The 16502-nt window shown below is 42.3% G+C and overlaps 1 long non-coding RNA gene across 1 annotated transcript; it reads right to left on the reverse strand.

The window, feature by feature from the left end:
* Positions 1-2557: 2557 nt before the first annotated feature.
* Positions 2558-16462, reverse strand: LOC146205127 (uncharacterized). The gene is made up of 3 exons (XR_014704130.1): positions 16403-16462; positions 8334-8455; positions 2558-2681 (listed from the first exon to the last, which is right to left on the reverse strand). It is a non-coding gene; the product is annotated as an uncharacterized LOC146205127 (long non-coding RNA).
* Positions 16463-16502: the final 40 nt, after the last annotated feature.

Below are 16502 nucleotides of genomic sequence, written 5' to 3' on the forward strand. Positions count from 1 at the left end.
GCACCTTCTTCTGTTAAACATCTAGCTTATGTAACCCTTGTAAGGCCCAAGCTGGAGTATGCATGCGCATTGTGAGACCCGCATCTTCAAAACTTGATATCTACCATTGAATTAACACAAAACCGTGCAGCTAGATTTATCTTCTCTGACTATTCTCGTAATACTAGCGCCACTAATCTAAAAGCTAATGCCGGTCCCCCAAGCTTGCAAGCACGGCGTAAAATATCTAGACTCTGTTTATTTCATAAATTTTATCATGCCTTATCATCTAGCGCAGCAGTCATCATGCCGATTCATCGAACATCCAGTCGCATCAGCCACACCTTGGCTGTTTATCCGCCACATGCCCGAACGACAACACACCTCAACTCATTTTTTGTAAGGACAGCCATCGACTGGAACGATCTTCCCGCTGACATCATCGCTCACTCTAACCCAAGCTATTTTAGAACCGCCGTTGAAAAATTTTTTTGTTAATCTCGACAATACTGTCAAGCCTACCCCTCATGTAAAACCCCGTACTCCTAGGGTCTTTGAGGTATTGGAAATAAATAAATAAATATAACAAAGGAGTATAGATACGCAATTTTGATTGGATGTTTTCTTCTCTGTAATTTGTATAAGATATTGTCACATGGTCATGACAGTGAGGCAACAAACGAACAAATAGGTGCAGCACAGGAAAGGACTTGTGACCGTAAAGAACTGAGCAACTCTGCTGCAGCGATGTGTAATTCCAATCTTTCGATGGTAGGGTCCCGCAACTTCATTGGTTTTCGTCGGCGAGCTAGATGGTAATTTTGGATCAGAACTGTCTGGTAATGAAACCTAAAGGCAACACACATCCATGGAAGATAGGACAAGATTATAGTGAATGTTACTGCATTATGTGAATAACCGGCTGTGTTCACGACTGGTTTTACGGCTATTTAGATTAAAAACGATCACATAAAACAACCTAAAAGAGAACAAACCAGAGAATATGTTGGCAATTTATTAGATGGCTACAAGTTACATAAAAAAAAAACGAGTACTGAAAAACAACATTAGCAAGTCGAACCTATGTATTTTGGCATTCAAATATATGTGGCGTTAATCTATTGTGCCACGGAAGCAACGGGAATGGTGAGCTTTAATAGCGATTTTCTTCATTTTACCAATATTTCTGTCGCTAGGTAGCGCTACTCACAGTACCCTACCGTTGGAGACAGCGGAATCGTGCAGCGGCGAAAGCAGCAAAAGGGCTTGTGGTTTGTCGAACTACGAATGTCCGCTGCATTCGGCAGCGCTTAATTTATACACGGTGGAGGTACATTTAGATGAACTGGTCAAAGGAATCTAGAATAGCTTGGAATCATGTGGAAGCCCTTGGGCTAGGCTGCAATCACTCGATATAAATCTTGGCGCATCATGCGCTGCAAATAAAGGGAAGGACTTTGTATGGACTGAAGTATGTGCGTAAGAGCTTTTCACCTAATCTTCAATGACGAATCAACGTCCAAACTAAGACTTGATTTCCCGACTTGTAGTCAGCATTACGTCGTAGCATCAGGCGTTAGTGTGTTGCTGGTCTTCAATGCATAGCCGGGCGAGTTGTCAGGCTTTCTCTGCACGTTGAAGGCAGGCGGTGATGCCATCATTGTCCTTGTCTATCACATGTGGCAGCATTGTGTTGGGTGTAGTCGTTGGCACAAGCTGGAAAGGGGTTGACCTAGTAGTCTCCCGGATGACAGTGTTTAAGGTGAAGATGATGTAGGGCAGTGTGGTGCCCCAGGTCTAGAGTTCAGTGTTGACTTACATGGCGGTCCATATCTGCAATAATTTTATTTACTTAAGTTTGTTGGTCTGCGGATGGTAGGCAGTCATCCTCCGATGGCTTGTCTGGCCGTAGTTCAAGATGGCTTGCATGAGCTCTACCTATCTTAAAGCTGTCCCCCTGTTCATGGGGCATTGTGGGATATAACAGGTATGAGGTACATTAATGGGTATTTGGAAAGGAATAATGGTGCCATGGCTTACTTTCGGGAATGTAGTTTTGTGCCTAAAGGCAGCGGTACAATCAGAATTAAAAATAAATCTGAGAGCAGTTGGACGATTAGCACTAGGTACCCTTGGCAAAACCATAAACGAGGTGCTATGGGAAATATGGGTTGGGCATCTTTTGAAGCGCAAGAAGCTCAGAGTAAAATATTATGAGGAACACCTGAGTAAATCGGACAGTAACAGGTGGGCAGCTAAACTATTTGAATACCTATACCTAAGAAGTGTTGACTCAATATAGGGAAAAGAACAGGAAACCAATAAGTATGCCAGACACATGGACAGAGAAATAATGAGTGTTAAACAACAGGTAAAATATATAGAAGGTAAGAATCAAATAAATTAATGGAAAACAAGAGTGGAAAACTAAATTAAAATTGGAAAAGGCAGATCAGGAAGGAAGCTTTCTCATGAACTCATAACTCTCAAGGTGCAGTGCCCTAATTTTTTATTCTAGATCAGGCTGCACATGTGCAGTGTGTGGTAGATCCATAAAAACAATTGAACATCTTGTACTTATTCATCTGGATGTTGATGCGGGCAGAGTCGCTGTCCATGAGGCCCTAGGGTTTAGTGATGCCAGTAGTCAGGTGACTGAATCTGCAGTGGCAGTTTGCAAAAAGCGACTGGAAGATTGGTGGCTGAAAAACAGAAAAGCGACATAAGGTTAGAAATATAGAAATAAAAATTGAATAAATGAAATGACAAAAAGGTGACCAATTTATAACAACAACATCCAAGATATATAGGGGAAAAAAAAAGGCAAAGCATGATGGCAACTGCCACTGCCTCATTTCAAAGGGGACACTCCTATACTATATTCATATATCCATCCTTAATGCCTGGGACCTTTGACACCAAAAGTGCAATGGTGTAGCATTCGTAAACATGCAAATAGTGTTACATGGATTCAGATAGAGCACAGAACACGCACACTGCATTATTTTATGAGGGCCAGTTCAGCCTTAGTTGCAATAACCCTAACACATTAGGTGCTTCGCATTAAATGCTTTGTGAAAAATGCAGGCCATTAAATAAGAGCTATTCACTCTAGATCCAGCTTTGTGATACATGTGACAATGTTCCTAACATTTTATTCTTATATTAAGCCATAATGTGAGTGGTGTTGTGCCTAATTATGCAAAACACTGTCCATAAAACTGCTGACAGAGAACTCCTGGAAATGAACATCCAGGAACGAGTTTCTCATGCTTTTGCTTGCTGCTGTTATCCGCTCAAATTCCTGCATAGGTTGCTGGTGCTGAATTGTGTACTCGCTTAGAAAAGAAAAAAAAAAGTGCTGCATCACCAGTTTTTTCACGCACATATCAGCAATCAATCACAAAAGCGGCCAGCTGTCACAAGTTTTGCTTGAACTTTGGAAAGCTGTTCTCAAAACATGTCCTGAGTGAACTTGCCCGTAAAGCCATACCTGAACCCACACTCCTTAAGCTGTTACCGAGACAGTTTCAGTGCAGATGAAACTGACACATGCAGACCTTTTGTCATGTGCTCGGTGAGACAGTTTGCACGGAAAATCTTTTGAGATAATACATCTTGCTCTCACATGTTTAGCCAATACAGTGAAGCTAAATCTCGCAGATCTTTGCTCCCTACAGTAATGCCTACTTGCGAGCAGCTTTGTTTACGGGCATCAAAGAGGGCTTTGACTTTATGTTAAACTCCATTGTCCCTTACACATTTTCTAACCCTTGTGCTTTCTCTTCGAATAAACCCTAGTCCTTTTACTACCCTCCGGCAGTGCACACCTTCTACAAGTAAGCTGTCATTGTGCACCCAGGTCATCTATACACCATTGATGAGCAAAACTTTTTGTCCATGCAAGTGATTTTGCACGCATTTGAGGACTTGGAGTTGCATCGAAAGAATAAAAATAAAAAACCTTGCGCCAGTTTTCAGCAAGATTTGTGAAGTGCTTAGTGTGTCAAAGAGCCCCACTGACTCTAAACTCTTTCTACATTAAGTGATTAGTAGTTGCTCTGTCACACACAATTCCATCAACCAATGTGCTAGCTTCCTCCAGGAGGATATCACTTTAAGTATGAGCAGTTCAAGTTTTGTCCTCTTTGTAGGATCCTTGCTCTCAGAGACAGCAATTGGCTGCTTGGTAATGAGCCCTGAATGGTCGAAAGGTGAAGACCAGTTCATTGTCAGTGAGGTCATCACTGGTCGTAATGCTGTCAGAAATATTGCTGAACCCAGAATAAGTCATTGACTTTGAGTGTATTCTCAACTCTGTTCTTATCTGCATTTCGTCAAACACTAAAATCCCATGGCGCTGTGAGTCGTCTTTGGTTGCCATTTTTTTCTTAAACTCACAAAAAGTCACTTCAAACTGGCAGTTCGCCCACACCAAGCTTAAATACTTTCTCACTGTTGTGACACAAGGAGATGGTGGAACATCATTTTCTGGAAGGAAGGAGTATGCCGATGGGTTACAAATGTACAGCAACAGACAACCAATCGCAAAGACTGTACTTTGATCGTTTGAGGGCATAACTAGCACGCCTGGGCCTTGCTAGTTTTGTCGGTTGGTTTTGATGAATGGCGAAACAAGCTTCACTAGACTTCATTTTGCATTGCTTATCCTTTACCCTCATCTGGCAATTTCAGAATTTCTGAGAGCCTGAAGCACTTCTAGAAGCTACGTCCCAGTTTTTTCACAAGAAAGAAATGTTCCCATTGATAATATACAATGATTTTTTTTTTGTTCCAAATGAAAAGTATGACAGTATCACATGTTCAAAAAGAAAAGTATCACATTGTCGATTCGTCCATAGCAAGCAAAAAGAAAAAACATGGGCTAGAAGAACAGCGATCTGGCAGGCCACAGTATCACATTGTTCCTTCAATTATGTTTCAGCGCCACCTTGTCAAGAACCTTTGTTCAGAAGAGTGGTGCTCCTCTTGGTGCATTTTAGGCACATTTAATTGTAAAAATGAATTTAATTAGCAAAGTAATCCCAAACTCCATTACGTATTCACTCTATATTGATGACTTTCAGATGGCTAGCTCTTCATCTAACATATCTACATGTGAGGTACAAGTGCAGTTAACTATAAACTTGCGAGATGAAACAACAAAAATGAATTTAGTTTACACACAGAAGACAGAGGCGGTTATGTTTTCACTCAAATGAGGCAAACAGAGCAACCCCCACCTTCACTTCATCATCATCATCACCATCAGCCTGACTATGCTGATATGAGAGAGGGCAAAGGCCTCTCCCATATTTCTCCACTTAACCCGGTTCTGTGCTAGCTGCTTCCACTTCACCCCCGTGAACTTCTTAACCTCATCCACCCACCTAACTTTCTGCCGCCCCCTGCTACGCTTTCCTTCTCTTGGAATCCAGTTTGTTACCCTAAGCGACCATCGGTTATCCTCTCTACGCACTACATGCCCTGCCCATGCCCATTTCTTTTTCTTAATTTCCACTAGAATATCGGTAACTTGAGTTATTTCTCTGACCCACTCTGCACGCTTCCTATCTCTTAATGTTACCCCTACCATTTTTCGTTCCATAGCCCCGCTAGGCATAATCTGCGAGTGCTTGCCAAATGCACTCCATCCCAATTTTATTCTTCTTGTTATTTCCTTTTCATGGTCCGGATCTGCGGTTACTACCTGTCCTAAGTAGACATAATCGCCTACTACTTCCATACTTCGCTACCTAATGTAAACTGCTGTTCCTTCCCGAGGCTGTTGAACATTACCTTAGTCTTCTGCATATTGATTTTCAAGCCTACCTTTCTACTTTTCCTGTCTAGGTCATCAATCATTATTTGCAGTTCATCCCCCGAGTTGCTTAGCAAGGCAATGTCATCAGCAAATCGCAGATTACTGAGGTATTCTCCATCTACCCTTATCCGTAACTGCTCCCATTCCAAGTTTCTGAATACCTCCTCTAAGCAAGCTGTGAATAGTACTGGGGAGATTGTGTCTCCTTGCCTAACATCTTTCTTTATGGGAATTTTGTTACTTTCTTTATGCAGAACTATGGTTGCTGTGCAGCCACTATATATATCTTCCAGCACTTTCACGTATGGCTCATCTACCCCCTGATTTCGCAATGCCTGCATCACCGCCGATGTTTCAACTGAGTCAAATGCTTTTTCGTAATCAGTGAATGCTATGTATAAAGGCTGATTATATTCCGAGCATTTTTCTATCACCTGATTGATGGTATGGATATGATCGATAGTAGAGTACCATTTCCGAAAACCTGCTTGATCCTTTGCTTGATTGCAGTCTAAGGTTGTCCTGATTCTATTAGCGATTACCTTAGTAAATACCTTATACATAACAGACAGTAAGCTGATTGGTCTGTAATTTTTAAGGTCCTTAGAGTCCCCTTTTTTATGAATGAGGATAATGTTTGCATTCTTCCATGGTTCCGGTACCGTCGATGACACCAGGCACTGCGTATACAGGGTGGCCAGTTTCTCTAGCACAATATCCCCCCCCCCCGTCCTTTAGCAAATCTGTAGTTATCTGATCCTCTCCAGCTGATTTCCCCCTTTTCATAGTTTCTAATGCTTTCTTGACCTCGTCCTTCGTCACTGGTGGAACGTCTGACTGTTTTTCCCTGCCGCCAATCTCGTTACGATCCTGACTACTTTGGCTGCTGCAGAGATCTGTATAGAACTTCTCGGCTACTTTGACTATCTTGTCCATATTCGTGATGACGTTGTACGCCTTGTCCCTTATCGCATACATCTGGTTTGTGCCTATGCCCAATTTCTTCTTTACCGCTTTAAGGCTTCCCCCGTTCTTTAAAGCATGTTCAATTTTCTCCATGTTATACTTCCTTATATCAGCCACCTTGCGCTTATTGATTAGCTTTGATATCTCGGCCAATTTGATCTGGTCTGTTCAATTGGAAGCTTTCATACTCTGGCGTTTCTTAATCAAATCTTTCGTCTCCTTAGACAGCTTACCGGTATCCTCTCTAACTATCCTACCGCCTACTTCTATCGCACACTCAGTAATGATATCTCTGAAATTATTGTTCATTGTTTCTAGGGTAATGTCGTCATCCTCGGTTAGAGCTGAATATCTATTCTGTGGCGAGATCCTGAATTCTTCTACCCTCCCCCTCACCGCTAATTCGTTGATAGGTTTCTTTCTTAAAAATCTGTTGCGTTCCTTCAGATTTAGGCTAATTTGGGACCTCACCATCTTGTGGTCACTGCATCGCACTTTTTTGATTACCTCTACATATTGCACAATGGTGAGGGTTGAACACATTATGAAGTCAATTTCACTTCAATGAAACCAAATTACACATAAAAAATGAGCACTAATTCCTTGGCATTACTTTCTGCAAAAACTCACATTTCTTCCTCACATAAACATGCTAAAATAAGAAAGCCATCTGCAGAAGCCAATAAGAAAGCCAAGTTTTACAGCCATCTGCAATTCCACTTCTACTCAGTTTAACAAAAGACAAACCCCATCAAAACATATGCAAAAATACCTTGCATTGAAAGACGAATATAACAACAGAGAATTTTATACAGATGATTCAAAAACTGCTTCATACATTGGATGTGCAGCAGTAGAGCAGAATTGGGGAAAGAGCAGTTAGACTTTCTGAGTGTTCATCAATATTTACGGCAGAATGTTATGCAGTATTTGTAGCTGTGGAAAGAATAATAAAATAAGAACATCAAAAACAACTAATCTACACAGGCTCACTTAGCATAGTATTAACACCACAACCAGGAAATGCAACCACATCATTAATTTAAAGTATAATACATAATATAACAAGGACCACAACACAAATTATTTTCTGGTTTGGTTTGGTTTACGAGGTTTAACGTCCAAAAGTGACTCAGGCTATGAGAGATGCCATAGTGAAGGGCTCCGGAAATTTTCATCAGGGAGTTCTTTAAATGTGCACTGACATATCGCACATCACACGGGTGCCTTGCTTTCTGCCTTCATCGAAAAGCAGCCACCGCAGCCGGGATTCGATCCTGCATCCTTGGGCACAGTAGTCCCAAGTCATTTTGGCATTTAAGGCAATGAGAGGGCAGACAGGTCAGCTGCACAAGCTCGCAGCAAGAAAATAAAAACATAAACATGCACCATAGAAATTGTAATGAGCTAGTAAAGCGTAAACTGAAGTACAAGAAGCAATCCACATGCAATAACCATATCAATAACAGAAAGCCCATTGAGCGCACATTAAAGCAAATCGAGCACACATCACAAACAGTTCATGGAAGTACGAGCATGCTGCCTTTACATCGGACACACATACCTTACTTATGCCCAGCCGTGGTGGTGGTAAGGGTGCTCAACTGCCGAGTCCAAGCATGTGGAATCAAATCCTGGCAGCGGCGCTTGCTTTTCAATGGAGGCGAAAAGCAAGGTGCCCATGTGCTGTGCAATGTCAATGTAAGTTAAAACCCCAGCTGTGGTCAAAGTTTCCGAAGCCCTCCACTATGGTATCTCTCATAGCCTGAGTCAGTTTAAGAGGTTAAACCTTATAAAGTAAACCAAACCTAACACCTCACACACAATACTAATTACTAATGAAACAAAACAAACCAGCATATGATGATTGTGGAGAGATGCTCACTATCGACCACATTTCAATTTCATGCTCAAAACTTGAAAAACTGCAGAAAAATCATGTTGCTGTATTTATTACAATCATGCTGTACCGTTTCAACCCAGCTTACCCTTAAAGAAACGTGCAAATGCTGCTTATAAATCACAAACTCAACACAACACATAAACCAGTTTGAGGAATTGCTGGTTGAGTAAACATATCCATGTATTTCACCCATATTTTATGTAGTGCTAACACTTTCAGCTTGGTTTGTATAGAGAAATAGTTCCAAAAATCTTTTCCATAAAACAAACTAGGTACATTTAGTCTTTAATTATAATAAGGTGCACAGTTCTGATAACACACACACACACACAAAAAAAAAATATTCATGGAAGTGAAACTCTAAAGGCACCCATGTGCTGTACGATTTCAGTGCATGTTAATGACCTCCAGGTGGATATGGCAATAAGGTGTCCCTCATGGGTGCATTAAACTCCACATACGAATTCAATTCAAACAAACATGCCTGTACACTTAAAGTTTGAATTAATATGAATCTAGTGTATTGAACATCATTAGGCCTGTTTTCTTCATATTAATTTTTTTGCCTATTCACTTATAACCAGGTCATGTCCTATTATTCCACGTGTAGGGTAGCCTACTGGGCATCACCTAGTTAACCTCCCTGCCTTTCTATTCTTTTATTTCTCTCCCTCTCTTACTATGACTGGTTCCCTGATTCACATAGCAAAACTACCACTGATCAGAAGTTGCCGAGGTGTATTTGTTCACCCTTCTACTTGTTTCTCTCCAATTTAATACTCGGAATTCGTCATGTAAACAGGCACTGAATAGCAATAAACAATTTCTGTTAGCTGCCTGACGCCATTCTGATTAGTACTTTTTGCATTTTTTTATGTGGAGGCGTAGAGTTACTGAGTAGGCCTTGTCAATATTTTCTTGCACATACACAAAAGTATGCCTCCGCAAGCATCCGCAATATCCACCACCTTACCTGCACCTGAACTAGAATGAAACAATCCAGTGGCAAACAAACTTTTCCATGTCTCTTCCTCAAGCACATTTTCAATCCAAGCCTATATACTTCCTACTGTCCCTTCCACGAGGTCAAACCAACCCAGTACGATTCTACCAATTCTACTTTGGAGTGGCCCAACCCCGCAGAAGATGCTCTGACCAGCACGAACTTGCAAGAACAGCGAGAGTGAGGGCTTCTCGGGGAGGGAGACACCGATGTTTCCCTGCGTGTTTCTAGAGGCTACACATAGGAACTGATTACAATTTCAATGTTTTTTGTTCAAGTCCTTCAATGATATGAAATTTATTGATTGTAAATTAATGCCTTGGAATGCCAGCCTGTTTCCCGAGTTGACCGATGCTTAATCCTGATTTTCCTAGGTTACATTCATAAATTTCTTTTGTATGACAATAAGTTATTGGGTTGATAATTTTTCAGGGTCTTTAAATTGGCTCCCTTGTTGGTTAACATTATTAGCATCCTTCTTTGTTTCCAGAACATTTGATGCCAGAAGGTGATACAAGTTTTAAGATTCTCAAGTACAAAATTTCCACTTTCTTCTCGTATGCATGCTGATTACTGTAGCATCCCACTGCTCCTTTCCTCTATTCATGACTTTAAAGGTTTTTTTTATTTCTTTGATTATAGCAGGAACCATCATTTCACTTTAGCTACCTTCAAGATGTAATTCAAACTGCTGACATTACGATGTTTGCCACTTGGTTTTTGTAAACAATACTCAGCATACAGGGTTTGTTTTAATGTCAGTGTGTTAGTATCCCCTATGTTGAAAAAAAAAAGTTCACTGCCATTGGCGTTGATTGTTTGGAACCTCGCAGCCTGAAAGATCACAAGCATGTTGGTGGCAGGGGGGACATGGCCAGGCAGTGAGTGGTCGATGAGTTATGTGACATAACACATGGTCAAGTTGAAATGAGCTGCCAACTCGGCCAGTTCCTTTCAAATGGGAGCAAAACACAATCGGGCTTTTGCACCACCCCTATTTGAAGATTCACAGCCTCGAAAAATCACTAACATGCCTCTAGCAGATGCTGGTCGGCAGGTGGCATGCAGGGCTTGGAAGCAATCCCCTTGGGCTGTATATTTTTGACAAAGGCTATAAATATTTGATGCAAATAGAAACAATGCTTAGTTTTCTTCTGCTTTCGGTTTCCTCTATGTAACAGCGTTTCGTCCATCTGCACAGCATTACAGTCCAGTATTTTTAGCTTCCAGGAGCTTTTGTTTCCCAAGAGACCTTACTTTGCCTTACCTGCTTCAATTACACAGTGGTCATTCACTGCCTCAACATCATCTCCACCTGCTAAAGTATAATGTCAGTTATCAAAAACGTGTGGCAGATTTCTGCTGAGAAATGAACTATACTTATTTCTCGCGACAACTTTTTTTCACCCTCTCGTCAAAACTAGTCTAGTATTTGACCTCATGACCCTGTGGTTGTTACATTTCATTCAGCCAAACACCTCAAAATCCTGTGCATTGTCAAGATTGACTGCATAGGCAGTATGAAAACTATTTCATTCTTAATCTCTGCACTGAAGTTTTTCTATATACACTTCTTTTTCTTTTGCTTGTGCAAGGAGATACTCTTAACATTTATTTTTCTTTTTGCTAAATTTATCGATATGTCCGTGTTGCTACTCCTAACGGTTATACCATAGTTGCCAATTAATTGTTGACCTGCCTACTGCTTTCCTTACCATTACAATGAAGCCACTGATCAAGTGCACTGAACTTTAATGTGAAAGCACACTCTTAACACAGTCAAACCCAATCACGAATTGAGTGTGAAGCCTCTGCCTCTCGAGCTCAGAGGAAAAAAAAAAGAAAAGAACATCAGAGCAGAGCGGATTCAAACCCAGTAATTTCTCATGGGAAGTGAGTATGGAATTTCATGACCGCACTTTCGTGTTGTGCACAAAAGTCTCCAAACAGCTTCCCTGTGCAGAAAATCTTTCGCAACTCCTTGTGGTAGAGCATCCGCCTCGCATTCGGGAGGTATGGGGTTCGATCCCCAGTGCCGCCGGGTACCCACCGGTTTCCAATGGGTACAAGATTTCCCCCGGCCTGGTGCTCGGCTCTTCTGGGATGAAGTGCTTGGGAAAAGGGGCCATGAACCAAAAATGTTGGTTCAAGAAGAAAAAAAAAAGGGCCACATAATGGGCTGTTGCCGCGCAAGGCGAACTTATTGTTGTCCGATGGCGGAACGAATCACTGCCACATCGGCGCAACTATTTCGCAACTCCTAATCAGTTAAATGTTAAGACCCTAACATTTTTTTTTACATTCTCTATCAAAGGCTTGATGCCAACACTGAACTATTTAAGATTTCATTTCTCCATCAGATATTGCTCCACGGACCTGTACTATACCTTCACTATGTACTATGCACCTCACTGTACATGTACCTTCAATGTATGCACTTCGTTTAGTTTCATCACAATGGCTCACAGCAGTGAAGAAATTTAAAGTGTCCCCAAAATTATTTTCTTTTTGTATGAAGATTCCAACTACATAATTTCACCTGTAAGGTAAGCCCTTGTAGCAGTCTTTTCAATGTGTTTGTGCCTTATGAATCTAATTTTTTAATGCCAAAGCTACATGTCGGCTCTGAGGATTGCTATAGCAAAAGACTACAGCTCAATTACCTTTCAGGTTCTTGATACAGAAGCTGCATTTTTTAGCAGCAATGTGCAAAAATGCCACATATAGATATATCAGAGCACAATTGAGGCTCCTGTACAGGGTAGTCCTCTATAAGTATAAGCATGGCTCACAGTGACAGCACTCCGCAGAGCGCCAGTGCATCCATCGTGGTCACACATCAAGCGAACCAGTGCAGGTGCAGAGGGTCCTGTAGATGGTCCTTTGAGTTGTCTGCTACAGGGCAGGAGTGCACTGTACTTGCTTTGCTGTGAAGTGCACCTAACTCCCTGCATGTTTACACTGCCCGAGTGCACTGCTACTGTGTTGTTGGAATGCGCCCTTCATTAAGTGCACTGCGTCATTGATAGCGCGTGTTCAGCTGCATGCGCAGATTTTGGTGCTGAGAAGCGTAGCTGTTTAGTTACGGCCACTCTTCTTGGCACCACAATCTGAGTTAAATGTATGCATTGTTTCAAAGCTGGATTGGCTTCATTTTAACACCCCAAAGTGACTCAGGCTATGATGAATGCTGGATACAGTGGCTAGCACAGGCAGCTGTTAGGATGCAGTAGGACAGCACCATCAGCCGAGCGCAGCTTCTTAAGTGCTAGAGTCACACCCAGGTGACGAGCGACAGCAAAAATCGTGGGAGCACCTAGTGGTGCTCGTATTCTTCCTTATACCTACTGCCTTTGTTTTGCGCTATATTCTGCCATGTGTGAAGAAAAAGCTGTCAGTGGTAAAGCGTTCGCAGAGACCAGCAAAATGTCTGAGGCAAAGAACAGCAGAAAAAATTCAAGACACATTATAAGGCGTTGCAGCACTACTACAGTAACCGTGTTACTGGTCGGTTGGAGTTGCAACCAAATGCATTGTTATAACGCCTGATTAATGTTACAAGCAATAACACACATAAAGAAAAAATCAAATGAAACAAACACATCGCAGTATGTTTTCGAACTCATAATGAATGTCGGTGATTTTCATAAGTTCATTGATAAAATTCGAAGCAGCATGAAGTGACCCATGAAGTGGCGCTAAGCTGATCATGTGAAGCCTCAGACCAAAAAGAGCATGCTCGACGCAGTGTTTGTGCATACAGGATTAACAGCTACTTCTGTAAAAACATGCTACCTGCCTTGGACAGCATACGGCAAAAATTTCAAGGGCACTGAAGCTTGCTTCAGTTCAGTGGAGAATTGCAAAAACGTTTGTTGCTACTGGTGATCTTTAATCATGTGACAATTTCTCATGTGATTCAGGACGTTATACTGGAGTCGCATACTCCAGTATGATGTCATCACTAAATTTTTGGTAGTCAACCTGAATGATGCAACACCTCTTCGCCGCGTGACATCAGTGTGATGTGATCACCTCTGCAAGTCATCCTGAATCACAACACCTACTTGTCACGAAAATCCAGTGTGACATCATCCCTATTTTACTAGTCAGTCATGCGACACTTCTCTGTCACGCGACTCCAGAGCAATGTCACTTTTTAGCTAGTAATCTTAGATCACACGGCACTTCTTTGTCACGTGACTCTAGTGTGACATTGTCACCTTTTGCATGTCATCCTGAGTCACATAACACTTTGTCATCCTGAATCATGAGCACTTTTTATCATGACAGTCGTGACGTCGCACGATTATTATGAAGTTACATATAGCTCATCACATGATGCTATCTAAACCATTTTCCCTTTTTGGTGTCTCATATATGACATCACTACTCATGACTTGTTATAACAGCACATGACTAAGGACAATTATGCAGTATGACTTAGCATTGCACCACTAATGATGATATATGATTGCAGTGATATATACCTTCGTAGGACACGATCATATATTTTGAGATCATGACTTCTGGATATACATTCTGCAGACACTTTCGCAGACGGCTTTATCTTCTCATGAGACATGACGTATAAGGCTTCTGCCTTAGTGAATTGTTGCTTTGTTACCCTTTACACTTTTGAGGTGTGGGCAAATCCTAAAAATGCCCTGCCATGGCAGTTCTGCTAATAATTAAGGCACCTGATTAATGAGTTAGGAGACCAGAGTTTAACTGCACTCACAGTGACCCTGTGTTACTGGGAGGAAAATGCAAGGTACCCATGTACTATGCAATGTCACTGAATATTAAAGGTCCCCAGGAGGTTTATGAGTTACCCTGGACCCTCTACTATACTGCATCTTGCACAGCATTTACGTGGTACATTATAATGCTAAACCCTGTAAACACAGCCAATCCTACCCTGAAACAATACATGCATTTAACACTGTGGTGCCATGAAGAGCGGCTGCTCAGTTGCACGCACTACAAACAACGTGCGGCATTGAGTGAAGTGCGCTTTCCCGCAACGCAGCCGCAGAGCGCCCGGGCGCTGTGATGCAGTGAGTTAGGTGCACCTCTGCTCTGTAGTAGACAACACGAAGTACCGCGCCTTCAAGCCTCTCTGCGCCTGCATTACTTCATTTCAGTGCGCGACTGCAACGGGTGCTCTGGTACTCGTAGAGCACTGTCACAGTGAACTGTGTTTGTAATTAAAGTGGACCACCCTGTAAATAAATGTTCCCAGAAATCACAGCACAGAGAGGTTATTACATTCCTTCTGAAGTGTTGGGGCCGTGCCAGGATTGAAATCATGACCACACAGCTGACGTCATGCTCGTTCTGTAGCAGAATGCTGGTTACTAGCGGCCTAGTCAGTCTTAAATCTTGCCAAAGCCCCTCACGATATGGTGTTCCCTGCCTGCAATGACTGAATACCTTTTACATTTGCAGCGCTAGCTGTAAATGTTGTTAGGTTCATTGTTTAGCGACACTTGTCTTAACCTGCAGTCTTATATAGCAGCGCCAGAGCTCTGAACAGCATCAAAGTCAGATGCTCGCCAGCTGCAGGAGTCTGGGGGCAGTTTGTTACGGTTATATGGGTGGTTGGAAGAAAGTAGCACTAAGGACATCCAAGTCTTGTTCATCTGAAAGGCCTGCTCAGTAGCACTTGCCTGAAGAATGCTTGGCATTTACATCGTGGACCAAATGCGGCCGCCACACAGCAGCGCAGATACTAAAGCGTCTTAGGTAAAATTTGATGCGACCAAAAATGTACGGCAACTTCCGCGATGAGAACGTGACAGCAATTGCAACAGTGCTACTATACACATGCAACAACAGCTTAGAAGCACTAGACTCGAGCTTTCTGCACAACAACCGAAACAGCAAAACAGTGCGAAGTTGATGGCATAACATTTATGTTCGTGAACAGAAGTTGGGCTCATTTGTTTACGTGAAGAACCATAGCTTTTGCAGCGGAATGAGACAGCACCGTGTCGTTTTGCTGAGCTGCAAAAAATACTGCTAAGCGGATCCTTTGCAGGTCGACAACCCCACCAAAAGTGTTCATCTACTGAACCACACAATCAGATGCGACAGCTTTTTTTTTTTTTTTTTTTTAACCTGCTCACAAAGTTAAACAGCTCCGAGGGCATGGATAAAATTATGTACGCTGTTAAACATAGCGCTCCTATTTTGCAGGGCGAAGAAAACGGCATCAGTGCTGCCAAAGCAATATACAGTATGTGGCCAACTTGCTCAGACATTCACGTAATAGCGTACACAGCACATGATGGAGTACGACAGATCTGTCGCACTAGCGTCCTGTAGATAGAGCAGCGATCATTCTTCCGGCAGCGCCGCATCATTTGAGTAATGTTTGAATGACAAGCGATGGTAACTGCAAACCACGGTGGAACCATGGCTTGGTACTAAATAATAATCGGTTCACAGGGAAGGTGCAGTATCTGTCACATTTGTACTGTGGACACCTGACTCGAGCCGTAAGGGAAGGGAGAAAGGTGAGAGTGAAGGTGGAATGAGAGAAGGAGGAGCCGGTGGAGGGCTGCGGAGTAAGCGCTGACATCGCACAGTACATGGACGCTTCTCCGTTTCGCCCCTATCGAAACGCAGTCGCCGGCGGCCAGGATCGAACCCGGGAACTGCGGCACAGTGGTCAAACATCTTAACCACTGCACTATACCGCGGCTATAAACTAAATACTTACAAAGTTTTGTAGTCCACTATACGACTATATGTACTACTAGGAACTATCGTGCTGATATAAGGTTGGTTGGTTTGTGGGGTTTAACGTCCCAAAGCAACTC

This window comes from Amblyomma maculatum, chromosome 1 (genome assembly GCF_055883805.1).
Source record: "Amblyomma maculatum isolate TAMU_Amacu chromosome 1, ASM5588380v1, whole genome shotgun sequence".
Classification (NCBI taxonomy): domain Eukaryota; kingdom Metazoa; phylum Arthropoda; class Arachnida; order Ixodida; family Ixodidae; genus Amblyomma; species Amblyomma maculatum.